General features: G+C 43.5%; 1 non-coding gene across 1 annotated transcript; it reads left to right on the plus strand.

The window, feature by feature from the left end:
- The first annotated feature begins 7,540 nt into the window (after positions 1-7,540).
- Positions 7,541-7,647, plus strand: LOC112088674. The gene has a single exon (XR_002900619.1). It is a non-coding gene; the product is annotated as a small nucleolar RNA R71 (small nucleolar RNA).
- The last annotated feature ends 5,183 nt before the right edge of the window (positions 7,648-12,830 follow it).

A 12,830-nucleotide genomic window follows, 5' to 3' on the forward strand; every position in this document is an offset into this window, starting at 1 on the left:
CTAACACTTTAGCACCCTAACCTACACATCTAGAACCTCATTAAGGTAACTACTCACTAATCATGATCAACACACTAGATCCTTTGCAAGATGTGGTGTTAATCATGATTAGAAGTTGATTTTGATGAATAGAAATGATGAACAAGATGGAAAGAGACTGCAAATCGATTTAAACTCTCTAAAACAAAGTGTATTAAGTGGTTTTTCACAAAAGGGGGAAAAAAGACTAAAAGTAGATTAAGTCCTCCCTACAAATTAGGTCTAAAAACCTTATAAAGGAGGCTTGGGCGAACCGGGTCAACCCGGAACAAACCGGGTACTGACCCGGCCTTGATGGGCAAAGAAGGGTTTGCCACGGTCTGGTGCATCCTTGGTGTGACCGTGGCATTCCTGACCGTGTCAAAGTCTTTACTTGTGTTCTTGGTTCCTTTTGATGCCACGGTCTGATCAAGCTTCATCTGGGACTCGTGGCAAGTTAACCGTGTCAAACGCCGAAGATGTGTAAAGGTTGCCACGGTCAAGCCCCCAGACCGTGGCATTCAGACCGTGCCAAAACCCGCATGTATGTGAAGTCCTTCCCAGCCAAGTATATGCTTGCCACGGCCAAGTCTCAGGCCATGGCATTGAAATCGTGTCAAAAGTCGAAACTGTGTAGAAGTTATCTCCAGCCACTTGTTCATTTGCCACGGTCAAGTCCCAGACCGTGGCATTAAGCTCGTGCTAATCGCCGAAGGTTGCAAGATGTTGCCACGGCCAAGCCTCACACCGTGGCATTTATATCGTGTCATTGGCCGAGGGTGCACAAAAGTTGCCACGGCCAAGTGTGGACCGTGGCATTGAAATCGCGGCATGTTTAACTTAGTCATCCTGGGCTGTCTGGACCATCTCGCATTCCGGAGAGTGTAACTCCCTGGAGACCTGTCCGAATTGAGTAATTCCGGTTGCAGAAGACAGAGGACTCATTTATCTCCAACTTTGATCAAGGAAGTTTCAGTGCTTGGGAAGTGTAAGGTTTCCTGGAGGGCACATCTTTGAAGCGCATTTACACGACCAGAGGGAGGCGCCTAGACATGTGTCCATTCCGGAGACCGTATCTTTCTGATTCTCATGAAGGTGACTGATCTCGGATGTTCTGGAAAGAAGACTCAAATGTTTCTGATTCTCATGAAGGTCCCGGAAACTGAATCGGCCTGGAAGTGCACCGTCCTTCGCATCCTTCAAGACTGATCTGCTCGGTCCGGAATACCTGCGAGACAGGGGTTCCTTCCGACTAGCTTATCTCTCTGCTCACGCGTCCGAATTCCACGATTCCACTTGCTATGAGACCGTGCTGGCGATTTCTGAGACTCGTTCAAACCCGGAGATTTTGGCCGATACACTTCGTTCGCGGTACATGGAAATGGCCGGTAAAGCTTCCCACCCGGAGATTTTGGCCGATACACTTCGTTCGCGGTACATGGAAATGGCCGGTAAAGCTTCCCGCGGTACATGAAAATGGCCGGTGAAACCTTCCTGGCCAGCGAGAATGGCCGAAAATCTCCCAAGACCTAATTTTTCCACTTTTTCACTCTTTGCTCACCATTCCACCTCCTGGATTCATCTTTTCAGCTCCATATTCACCTGATAGACACTCAAAACATGCAAAGACTCATTGGGACCTAATGCATCTCCTAAGTTCTAAAACAAACCCTAAGGACCTAAAATGCATGAAATAAAACATGATTTGGAATGATTTATGCAACCTAAATGATGCAAATTATGAACATATCACTTTGGGACGAGGTCTGGTCCAAAATACTTTCAAGATATGAGCCTCGACTTGAGTGATGCCAAGGTAAAGATACCGAGGCTTGTGAATACACTTAGCGCGTATCGCAACTCATTTTAGGCTTGTATCGACCATGTCACCTTCCGGAAGCGATAACTTTCAGCACACGACTCCAATTGGTCTGGGACCAGTTCCACAGTAAATATGACTCAATAAGCTCGAACGTTGGTGAAGAAACCATCGGAGCTTGGGGAGCGGAAGGCTTCCTGGATTTCACATCTTTGCGCCGCATTGAAATTACCGGAAAATAGACTTTTAGACCGATGTGAACTCCGGAGACCCTATCTTCCAAACCTTTGCTCCAAATTGAGCGATTCCAAATGCTCTGAGAAGATCTTCCATGGATCTCGAACTTTGATGAAGACCGGGTAAGCTGGTTCGGACAGGAAAGGCTTCGTCCGCCATGATCTTTGAAGTTCGCCGTTCAGTTCTCGGGTACACGCAAGGCTGGTGAATGCTCCAGAAGCCATATCTTTCTCTCCACTGGTCCGAATTGGATTATTCCAACTGTTCTGGAATCTTTGCTTGATTATCTCCAACTTTGGTGAAGACCCCGCCAACTGATTCGGACCGGAAGGTTCCCCGGATTGCTGATTTCTGAATTGCGCGGGCAAGGGCAACTTTTGGTCGTAAAAACCTTCCCTCGGTAAGGAAAATGGCCGAGGGCTGTGTACGGTAAGTTTTTTGGTCTTAAAAATCCTTGCCTGGGTCAAAAACTTGTCTCGTGGTATTTTTTCACTCGATACTCGATTCTGGCCGATCGGTAAGGTTTTTGGCCGGTAATGAGCATCCGGTAAACATTTTGGTCGAGGTTTCCGATCAGCCGGTACGAGATTTGGCCGAGAAATTCCTCCAAGCGGTTTTCATCATTTTAGACCCTTTTCTTCACCGTTTTCTTTTCTGTTCCTCTTCTTAGGCTCCAATTGGTCTCCAAGGCTCCTGATAAGGACTTCTAAACATGCAAAACTCTTTGGGACCTAATGCAAGCCCTAAGTCCTATTTTGACGCCTAAAGACTCAATTTACATGAGAAAACACGTGATGAGGACTCTATAATGCAATCTAAATGATGTAAAATATAGACATATCAGTAGATTAGGGTGCTTAAGTGGTAGATTAGTGAGCTTAGGGGTTAGATCATGCATATTCCATTCTCTACAACCTGTTCTCTATGCTAGATCCATACAAATCATATGTGGTCTAGATTCTGGGCATTTCATGCACCAAAAGTGTTTGATGAAATGCCTGAACCAAGGTTGTTAGAGGTTTAATTATTATTCATCATGGGAATGATTGTCTATATGCTTAAATGACAGATTAAACTGATTCTTAATGCTTGTTAACTCATGTTTCACTGATGATGATTGGGTTAGAAACTGTTTTAGCATAGGAGTTAATACCTTCATGTGAGGATTAACTTAATTAAAGATGTTTATGTTGAATGGTTTGCTTGATCATATGATTCATCAGCTCATTAGTTTATCACTGAAGGCACTCTAATCCACTATCATGTCTAAGACCTTTCTCATCATCATTCATATATTCTCATCATTTGTCATCGTTTAGTTCTTGTTTAATTATTTCATTAGTCTTTAATCATGTTTAAGTTTGTAGTTGTCTTTAGATAATCAAAACCACTCTTGTTTGCTTGAATTAAGAACCTGATCACATAGTTTAGTGTCTAACACCACATCTGGATTGATAAACCCCTTGAAAACTCTTAGGTATCAGATGTTTTGGGTTTTTTTCCAAAAAGCTATATATACTAAGTGCTAATGGACCGGGTCAGCCCAGGACAAACTGGATCCTGACCCGGCTTTGATGGATAGTGGTGTGGTTTTCCACGGTCAGATGATGCTTGGCCAGACCGTGGCAAACTGATAGTGTCAAAGTTCTTGGACAGATTCTTCATGATCAAGGTTGCCATGGCTTGATTTACACCATGTCTAGTGGCTGTGTCTCTTCTTTTCTGGGTTTGGGTGATGAACTTCTTGGATTGCCACGTTCTTGATCTGGACCGTGTCATGTTGGGCGTGGCAAGGTGTTGATGATTCGGTGATTGCCATGGTCAAGTCCTAGGCTGTGGCATGGAGACCGTATCAAACGCCGAAGAAGTGTACAAAGTTGCCACGACCAAGTCCTAGACCGTGGCATTGAGACCGTGCCAAACGCCGAAGAAGTGTACAAATTTGCCACGGCCAAGTCCTAGACCGTGGCATTGAGACCGTGCCAAACTTCCTTTAGCATAATTTTATCAATCTTACAGCGTTCAGGGCTCCTCGGACCACTTCGCGTTTCATTTCAACACATGAGCTCTACATTTCAGCACACACTCACTTTCTTTCATTTAAGCATTCATTCCCCTAACCAATCCGGTTCTTTCCACTTTCATCACTCAGATTTTTTTCTTTTCAGCTCACACACTCAAAATCAATGCTCTCACTTTCACCTAAACCTAGACTAGCCCTTGATGTTGGACTAGTATTTACATGCAGCACTATCTTTGTCGCTCTAAACCCAACACTTTTTACCAAGTCTACTACAAACATGGCCTCACAAATCATGCACACAAGAAGGGTGTTTAGGCTTCAAAGAAAAGTTTGGCTAAAGGCAGGGAACTGTCTCAAGATGAGGGATCAGCTATTTGAGCTAGCAAGAGTGATAAAAAGGGATAAGAAAGCTCAAATATGTATGTGGTACCCATGAATTCACAATGATATGCACAAACATGATAATTAGATGTCAAATTCAAGGGTTTTCACTTAAGCAAGGTTGAGGCTATTCACAACTTGATTCAGCTAGCACAAAAGTATTGAGACACCAGTTCAAAGCATGGTCCACACTTGATTACATACCAGTTTTGCAATGCCTTAAGGGACCAAGCTCTTAAAATGATGCTCTCTTCAAGAAAAAATCTATGATTACTCCCATTTGCATATGATGCAACCTATATGAAAATGCAAAGTAGACTCAACCTAAAATGTGAATGCAACTACATGAGCATTTTTTTGTGAAAATATTTCAGATTTTTCCATTTTTTTGGTTTTTATATGCACTTAGATGAATGCAAAATGAGACTCAAAGTGAAAAGGAAAATAAGAGCAGAATAAACATGATTGGTAAACACAAAACCCCTCCCCCACACTTAGATAACACAGTCCCTTGTGTTATAAAAGCATGAAGGAGAAGTGCAAAGCAAAATCACAAAATGCAAAGAGAAAAATAAGCTAAGCTAGATGCATATTTACAAAGGTTTGGAGTGATACCTGGTGTGGTTCTTATGAAAAAGGGAAGTGAGTATCTGCACCAGATGAGGGCACACATCACTGGAGATGGGTTTGGCTTGGCCTGAACTACCTTGTGCGGCATGGACTTGTCTTGGACCAACTCGCACACTTAAGTAGCTCACAGGCGTCAATCAAGTTTCCATGCCGTAAACCCTTTTCTCAGCCGTCTCACATGCTTCATTCCACTTTGTCCCTGAGCCATAGCCTCCAAAAGTTACCTGGGACCTGAGAACAGCTCACAAAACCCATCAAAAGATCCTAAAACATAAAAAGAAAGGAGAGAAAAGATTAAAAATATTATACAAGGATAAGCTTGGGGTGTCTCCCAAGAGCACTTTGTTTAAAGTCACTAAGTTTGACTTTGAAAAACCTGTTTTTAGCTGGGGTGAGGTTGAGCACTGATGCTTTTCAGCACTTCAATGGTCTTGAGCAAGAAAGCTGAGTTGGTTTGCTGCCTTTGGGAACCATTAGACCCTTGTCCTTGAGATCCCATCTTGAGACCTTTGTCCACCAGCTCTTGAATACCATCTGGGTCTTTATCAAAGATGCTCTTTGTGAGACATGCCCTCACTTCAGCAAACAGACCTGGTTTCCCATTGCAATCCAGCTTATACTTCAGAGAACCATCATCATCAACCCAAGGAGTGAGATCAAAGTCTTGGGAAGAAAGAGCAGGTTCAATGCTCTTGTCTTTTGATGCTGAGCCATCACTAATGGTGTTCATCATCCTTAGATCACTAAGTGTAGGAGACCATGAGAGCAAGATGTCTTCTTCTCTGATCAATGGCTGTTCAGTCCCATCCTTGTAAACAGAGTTGGTGTGAGGTTCTTTTTCCATTTCCACAGCTGAGAGAGATTGGGATCCACCCAGAATTCCAGCACTTCCCATATATTTCATCTCAAGTACCTTAGGCTGTTCTATCTCTTGGAGAACTGATCAACAGAACTCAGCTAAAGGACGTGTAACAGGGTAAAAGACATCCTTATCCACTTTTGAAAGAACCAATGTTTGCGTATCAAAGTCAATCATTGCACCAGTGGTGTTTAGAAATGAAGTTCCAAGCAATAGGGGGAGCTCTTTAGTCTTCTTCATCTTCATGATGACAAAATCAGTGGGAATTATGCATTCACCAACCTGTAATGGATAGTTTTCCAGAAACCCATATGGTTTTTTGGAGTAGGAATCTCCAAAGGTGATAGAAGAAGGGTAGGACGTTATAGACTTGACCTTTAGCTTCTCCATCATGTCCTTAGACATTATGCTAACACTTGACCCTGAGTCACACAAAGCATTCTCCACTTTAAAGTTGCCAAGAGTGCAAGAGATGGTGAACATCCCTGGGTTGCCTAGCTTTGGGAGGGAGGTGGGTTTCATCTGTGTTGATTCAGAGGTGGAGGCACTATCTGTTGGATTTTCTTGACCAGTTGGCAGCTCCTTTGTTTCAATAGACACTGAATCATTCCCTTGCTCAACAGGAAAAACTGAACCGGCTGCCCCCACACTTTTGCTCTCAATGTCCTCATTGAGTTCATGCAAGAAGCCCATGAAATCATCTATAATGGTGTCTTCATCCTCATGAGTTTGTGCAGTCTCACTAGAAACTTGACCATAAAGGAGATCTTCAATCTCTTGCACAGCAGCTGAGTGGTCATCATTGGAGTAGATGGCATTGCAATAATCCTTTGGGTTTTGAACAGCTTTACCAAGAAGAGAGACTTGTGGTTCAGAAGTGCAGATGCCCTTGTTCTTTTTAAGAGTCATAAGTTCAGAGCTTATTGTCTCCATCTTAGAAGTCAGGTCAATACACTTGGAATCCAGCTTTTGTTGTCCTTGTAAGATCTGTTGGAGAACAATACCAATATCAGGACCTTGCTGTGGCATAGAACCCTGCTGAAATTGTTGGTGACCGAATCCAAGAGGTGGAGTCTTTTGTTGCTGTAAGTAGAGTTGGTTTGTGAAGCTGTTCCCTTGTGCCTGAACCGCTTGTGGCTGATAAGATTGTTGACCTTGGTACTGATTCTTTTGAACAAAGCCTTGAGGAGGGTACCCTTGAAACTTATTCTGGTTCCCAATGAAGTGTAACTCCTCTTGAGCAAGACCAGGTTCATTGACATTAGTAAAACAACTCCTCTCTTCAGCTACATAGTGTATAGGTTGCTGAGTGACCTTTACCAGCTTTGCAAACTTAACTTTCAACTCCTCTAGGGTCTTTTCCAACTCTTGTTGTTTACCAGAACCTTATCCTCTATAGCATCGGTCATACTCTTCCCCATAAGTGTCTTGGCTCATGGCTAGGTTCTCAACAAGTTCCATAGCTGCAGTGATTTCTTTTGCCAAGAAATTCTCATTTGATGCTGTGTCCAGCTGAGTTCTGATCTTGGTAACTGCTCCTCTATACAAAGTGCTAAGGAGAGAGGCTTCTGAAAAGCCATGATGTGGGCACTGAATTGTATAGCTCGTAAACCTGTCCCAAGCTTCTCCAAAGGTCTCATTAAAATGCTGAGTGAAGCTTGAAATCTTGGTCCTTAGCTTGGCGGTTCTAGCAGTGGAGAAGAACTTAGACAAGAATGCTAACTTGCATTGTTCCCAAGTCTGTATTGAACCGCTAGGTAGGTTCTTCTCCCGTTGGTGTGCCTTGTCTCCTAAACTGAATGGGAACAACCTGAGCTTGAAACTGTCTTCAGAGACACCACTGATTTTTGTGAGATCACAAACTCTATTAAAGTGATCCAAATGCTCCAAAGGATCTTCATTTGGCAGCCCATAGAACTTAGAGTTCTGCACCATGTTGAGCATAGAGGCTGTCACTTCAAAATTTGTGTTTTGAACTGGAGGAGCTTAAATACCAGCCCTGTATTGGTGTGTATTGGCTCGGTCATTGTCTCCTACATAGACCAGTGGAGGCTCTTGACGCCTGGGTGGGTTTGGGAAGGGTTCTTGTTGATGAACCTGAGGCAGGTCTTGGTTCTGATTACCCTGAGCTGGTCCCTGATGGACCTGACCGTGTGGAACGTGATTTCTGTTCCCATTAGCTCCAATACCAGCTCCTTGACCGTGAGCAGCTTCTTGAGCCTGGTGCTCAATTCCAACTTGCTGATCCATTCCCAATCTCTCCAAATGAGAAGCTCTTTCTCTTTGTCTTCTAAGTTGACCTCTTGTGATCATACACCTAAAAATAAAGACAGAACTTGAGAGGGAGTCAGTAAAACAAACTAAACTTGATCTCAAAAACTATATCAGAAACTAATGCTAACTAGCCCCACACAATATGGCAACGGCGCCAATTGATAACTAAGAGTTTTCAAGGCTCTTTGATGGGTTATCAATCCCCTTGTCAAAGTAGTATAAGGGGTGTCAATCCATATGTGTGGTAGTTAGGCACTAATTTATGTGATAAGTTCTTAAGTCAAGTGATCAAAGACAGGTTTTTGATAACAAGTAACAAATAAAATCATAAACAAGAAACAAACAAGCAATGATAAGGAAGTAATTAAAGCAAGCTCAACAAGATGATGGTGATAATAAAGATGATAAAAGCTAAACCTCTAGATGTGATCATTGATTAGGGTGCTTTAGATATTGAATCATGATGCTAAGAACATAATGCAACACTTGCTACTCTTTAGTCTAGGCTTCTTAATCAGATTAATTCATTCCCATGACAATAATCCCTTTGCTAATCACTTAATCAAGTCTAACAACATTAGATATAATCAAGCAATCAACAAGCATAATGCATCAAGCCTAATAAGTGACCAAACAATCTCTCAACCAAGAAGACTGAATCTTACACAGAAAGACATAGCAAGCAATCACTGATATGTTCATAATTTGCATCATTTAGGTTGCATAATTCATTCCAAATCATGTTTTATTCCATGCATTTTAGGTTCTTAGGGTTTTCTTTTAGAACTTAGGAGATGCATTAGGTCCCAATGAGTCTTTGCATGTTTTGAGTGTTTATCACGTCTATTTGGAGCTGAAAAGATGAATCCATAGGTGGAATGGTGATCAAGGCTTGAAAAATGGTGAACTTGTGTTTTTGGAGGTTATCGGCCATTATCGCGGACCAGGGAGGTTTTTACCGGCCATTTTCATGTACCGCGGATAGACATTATCGGCCAAGACGCGTACCACGAGTGGATTGTATCGGCCAAAATCTCCGGGTGCAGACATGTTTCCGAAATCGCCTGTCCGGGGAACCTTCCGGTCCGATTCAGATGTCGGGTGCTTCATAGAAGTTGGATAGGATTGGATCACGGATTCATAGAAAGTGGAATCATGGAATTCGGACGCGTGAGCAGAGAGTTAGGCTCGTCGGAAGAAACCCCTGTCTCGCTGCTGTTTTGGACCAAGCCGATAAGCTCTGAAGAATGCGAAGGACGATGCGCACTTCCAGGCCGATTCAGTTTCCGGGGCCTTCATGAGAATCCGAGACATTTGAGTCCTCTTTCCAGAACATCCGAGATCATTCAATTCGGAGCTATGAGCAGGAAGATACGGTCTCCGGAATGGACATATGTATAGACGGTTCTCTCTGATCGTGTGAATGCATTGCAAAGATGAGCCCTCCAGGAAGCCTTCCCCTTCCCAAGCACCAAAGCTTCCTTCACCAAAGTTGGAGATAAATGAGCCTTCTATCTTCTGCAACCGGAATCACTCAATTCGGACAAGTTTCGTGGAAGTTACACTCTCTGGAATGCGAAGTGGTCCAGACAGCCCTGAATGACTAAGTTAAACATGCCGCGATGGAATGCCACGGTCCACACTTGGCCGTGGCAACTTTGCACACCCTCGGCGAATGACACGATCTTCATGCCATGGTCTACACTTGACCGTGGCAAACAAACACTTGGCTGGGAGGAACCTTGCAAGCATTCGGCGATTGACACGACCTGAATGCCACGGTCTAGGACTTGACCGTGGCAACTTCTGAAAACCTTCGGCGATTGACACGACCTGAATGCCACGGTCTAGGTCTTGACCATGGCAACTTCTGCAAACCTTCGGCGATTGACACGACCTGAATGCCACGGTCTAGGACTTGACCGTGGCAACTTCTGCAAACCTTCGGCGATTGGCACGATCTTCATGCCATGGTTTGGGACTTGACCGAGGCAAACAAATACTTGGCTGGAAAGGACTTTACAAGCATGCGGGTTTTGACACGGTCTGAATGCCACGGTCTGGGGCTTGACCGTGGCAACTTTTACACATCTTCGGTGTTTGACACGATGACTTGCCACGGGTTTTGGACGAAGCTTGTTAGACCGTGGCATCAAAATGCAGCCAAGAACACGCGAGAAAGCTTTGACACGGTCAGGTTGCCACGGCCACACCAAGAACACACCAAGAATAATTTGGAGAACACCTTTTTATCCATTTTTAGTTTCTTTTCCCCTTTTGTGAAAGACCACTTGATACACCTTGTTTTTAGAGTTTAATATCGATTTGAAGTTTCTTTTCATCTTGTTCCATCATTTCTTATCATCAAATCACACTTCTAATCATGATAAACAACACATCTTGCAAAGGATCTAGTGTGTTGATCATGATTAGTGAGTAATCCCATATTAAGGTCTTAGATATGTAGATTAGGGTGCTTAAGTGGTAGATTAGTGAGCTTAGGGGTTAGATCATGCATATTCCATTCTCTACAACTTGTTCTCTATGCTAGGATGTTTTGATGGGTTTATTTAGTGTCTACAGGTTAAAGGTTTGAGTCTGAACCCTTGGAAAGTGAATGCAAAATGAAAAGAGATGAAGGAATGGAGACAAGCTTGTGCTCGGCCTTTGACATGGACACCGGCCACGGTCAGGAACAAGGCGTGGCAACCCTTTTTGCTTTTCCACGGGGAATAAATCACGGCCACGAGACGCGAACATGAAGGTGACCGTAGCAACACAGAGATTAACAAAAGCTTGGTTTCGGAGATTGCCACGATGAGTTGCCACGGGAAGAAAAGGTTGGCCGTGGCAAAGCAGTGAGAAGTTTCCAATGTTCGGGGTTTGCCACGGCTACAAGACACGGGTTCAGGACCAGGCCGCGGCAAAATGAAGATGGAAGGACAAAGGGCTCGAACTTTGACACGGCCAAGATACACGGTTAGAGACCAGGCCGTGGCAAAGCAATACGAGATATCCATCATTCGGAGAATGCCACGAGGAGATTGCCACGGAAGAAGACTAGGCCGTGGCAAAAGCAAAAGTGGAATGGCCAATGTTCGTGGAATGACACGGTCTACAAGACACAGGCTTAAGGGTTGGCCGTGGCAAGAAACGAGAAGGTTTGACCGAGGTTTGACATTGCCACGGGTAAGAATGCCACGGGGAAACAACTAGACCGTGGCAAAAGAAAGGAAAAAGAGCACACATTCGGTGTTTGCCACGGTCTAGTTGCCACGGCCACACCAAGACCGCGACAAAGAAGAGATTCAAACGCCTTCTTGTCACGACCACGTGACACGGTCAACCAGGCGCGACCAAATTTGAATATCAGTTGACCGTACGGACGTTGACCGGTCAACACACGCGCCAAGCCAGCTGTTCCCCACCTCTCCTTCTTCTTCATCCCGAGTTTGCTCCTTTCTCTCCATTCTTGAGCTTTAAACTTTCATATCTCTCTTGGTCCTGCATCAAATTGAGAAATTCCAACTGCATTGAACTCGTAATCCTGTCTAGTTTCTTGCTGCACATTCGTTTTTCACTCGAAACTTGAAGATTCCAAGGTATTTAGTCTGTTAAAACTCACCTTTTCCATGCTTTAGTGTACTGTTCATGAAAAGAAAAACAAATGGAATCGATTTTAATGAGCTTCTTGATACCTTGGAATCAATTTGTGAGTATTGTGCAAGTAGAATGGATAGGAATTTCATGGATCTTGCTTGAGAATAACCTGTTCTTGGAATTTTTGAGAAATTTTTCTTGAAATTCATCAAGTGTATCGATTTTTTTTTTAGAATTGTGTTTCAAGCTGAACTCTTTGTGTGCATTGCTTCTTGCCATTGCTTTGAGTTTACTGAGTTTTAAATCAGCTTAAAATACATTCTTGTCAAGAGAAATCGATTTGTTCCACACATGAGCTTGGTGAATTTTAGAAAATTTTTGTTGTTCTCTTGCTTTGGTGCTTACAGCTGTTTGAGAAAATGCAGAGGGGAGGAACAAAAAGAATAGCAGCCATAGATAAAGCCAAAAAGGAGAAAGCTGGAGCTTCAGAGGATAAGATTATGCCTTTTGGGCAAAAGGTTTTCAAGAAACAGAAAAGGCAGAGAAAGCCAAAGGATCCAGCTGAGAAGAAAACAAAGAAGGTTGCTGCACCAAAGAAAACAATGGCCTCTACTTCAAAAACTTCTGGTAAAGAGCTGGCATTGGTTGAGGTCGTTCACAGGGCAGGAAAAGAGGTGGCTGTGGCTGAGGATGAAGAAGGAACAGAGAGTGATCCTGAAACAGCATTGAAGCGGGTTAAGAAAGCAAAGACAAGTTCTGAGGACAGAGAACCAACTTTTGATGACTACTTTGCTATGTTCAGGGGTGTAAAAGTGTGCACCAAGTTCCCTGATATGGAGCTGCTGAGGAAGACGGGAATTCTTGAAGAGGTTCAGCTAATTTTCAACAACATGGGGTTTGGTGGATTCTTTGAGATGAGAGATGTGGCTCATGATGGTGTTACACAAGAGTTTCTTGCATCCCTTCAAGTTTGTGGATATGGCCCAAGA

This window comes from Eutrema salsugineum, unplaced genomic scaffold (genome assembly GCF_000478725.1).
Source record: "Eutrema salsugineum unplaced genomic scaffold, Eutsalg1_0 scaffold_14, whole genome shotgun sequence".
Lineage (NCBI taxonomy): Eukaryota > Viridiplantae > Streptophyta > Magnoliopsida > Brassicales > Brassicaceae > Eutrema > Eutrema salsugineum.